Source organism: Myotis lucifugus, unplaced genomic scaffold (assembly GCF_000147115.1).
Source record: "Myotis lucifugus unplaced genomic scaffold, Myoluc2.0 scaffold_3738, whole genome shotgun sequence".
Lineage (NCBI taxonomy): Eukaryota > Metazoa > Chordata > Mammalia > Chiroptera > Vespertilionidae > Myotis > Myotis lucifugus.
This window is the reverse complement of record NW_005874786.1, coordinates 12,152-14,357: the sequence shown is the minus strand read 5'-3', so window position 1 is coordinate 14,357 and position 2,206 is coordinate 12,152.

Here is a 2,206-nt window from a genome sequence, read left to right as displayed (position 1 = left end):
TAACTAAAACATCGCCCCCACTCCTAGTAAGATTTGGTAGCAAGTAGCATACAAATTTCTTCATCTTTCTTAGACAGCAACATATTCAAGTAACAGATAATACTTATAATAATTGATCCTGAGATTTTCTGCAAGTGGAGAGAGACATGAGAGCCTTGAGAGGAGGTCGGAATGCCCCTGGGAGGACTGAGCCAGTGGGCAGTGTGGGGCCGTCTCTCTCCGCAGGGCTCCCAACAGGGAAAGGCCGGGGGTCAGAGCAGGGGGGCCAGGAAGGGTGTCATGGAGGCTACTGACCCAGTGCACTGGCCTGGGAAGGAAGGGACACCAGGAGAGGGTTGGCAGCTGGAGAGGAAGGGACAGGGATAGATCCTCAGTGGGGGTCAAAGAACAGGGTCTGTGTAGATCAAAGTAGAGATGATGGCTCAGGAAGTTAGGCCAGAGATGGGACTTCTGGGTAAGATTTCCGCAGTCACCTTTGTGACAAGCTGTGGGTGTGGCTGAGAAGGTGGTCTCTCAGGCCGTTGGCTAGGCTAGGCCTGTGAACCCTGTGAACAGGGAGGGGCAGAGGTAGAAAACAAAGCCAAATCCTTGGGGAGGTGGAGACAGGGCTAAAGGCCAGTCCATGAAGAGGAGCACTGGAGGAAGGAGCATCCGTGGCTGAACCTCCACAGGGGACTAGTTTTTTTAAAAATACTAGAGGCCTGATGCACGAAATTTGTGCGGGGGGTGGGGGGGGGCTCTCTCAGGCTGGCCTGCACCACCCTCTTACAATCCGGGACCCCTCGGGGGATGTCCGACTGCCGGACATCCCTCTCGCAATCCGGGACCTCTGGCTCCTAACTGGTCGCCTGCCTTCCTGATCGCCTTTAACTGCTTGCCTGATTGTCCCTAACCACTTGCCTGCCTGTCTGATCACCCCTAACTGCCTCTGCCTTGGCCCCTGCACCCGGGACCCAGGCTTCCCTCCATCTGGCTGGCCGCAGGCACCCAGGAACCAGGCCAGCTTCACCCAGGCCAGCCGCTGGCACCCAGGACCCCGGGCGGCACCACCCAGGCAGGCACCTGGGACCCTGGGCGATGCCACCTGGGCCCCGGCTTTGTCAGGAAGGATGGAAGACATCTGGTCTACCTGGTCTAAGTAGCATATTACCCTTTATTAGTATAGACTAGAGGCCCGATGCACAAAATTTGTGCACAGGTAGGGTCCCTAGGCCTGGCCGGCAATCAGGGCCAATTGGAGCCTTCGGGCTGCCAGCCAGGGCCTCCATTCCCTGGCTGTCAGCTGCCAGTCGGGGCCTCCCTTTGTTCCGTGCCTCCCACTGGTGGTCAGTGCACATCATAGCGAGTGATCGAACTCCCGGTCGAACTCCCAAGGGGACATCTGCACATTAGTCTTTTATATATATAGATATTTTTATTGATTTCAGAGAAGAAGGGAGAGGAAGAGAGAGAAGCATCAATGATGAGAGAGAATCATTGATCAGCTTCCTCCTGCACACACCACACCAGGGATCAAGCCTGCAACCTGGACATGTGCCTTCACCAGGAACTGAACCGTGACCTCCTGCTTCATAGGTTGATGGTCAACTACTGATCCAAGACGCTGGGCAGCGGGGAGGGGTTTAGATGAGGGCAGGACTGGGGTCCGGAAGGGGTGCTGGCAGAGGGGGGTGGAACACTGAGGCGCTGCCACGAACCTCTGTCCTGATACTCACAGCTTCCAAAGAACCACTGGCCCTACTTCTTTTGGAACTTCTCTCAGGAGGGGACGCATGACAAGCAGGTCAGTGCAGGACCTGTCAAGCCAAGGACCAGAAATTCCTAACTGCAGCCTGCAGTGCTGCACAGGAGGTGGCGAGGATGAAGGCTTTCCCCCAACCCATCACATTCAAGGCCGCAGAAAACACCAAGTGCAGGTACAACCTCAATGTGCTTTTAATTACGAAAGATGTAAAATGATGCATTATAAAACTTGGAAGCTGCTTTATACAAAGTCCAATCTTTAAATATTGTTTGACAAGGGACCTGGGAGTTACGACACTGGCGGGAAGTCTGATTCGTTGCTGGGATGGTTCCGTCATGAGCAATGAAAACACGCTCAGAACCATCTGCGCATCAATCAGAAGAGCCGGCGAGAGTCAGAACTGGAAATGTCTTCGAATATGCAAATGGATGGGAATACACAACAAACCGTTCAGCTCAGGGA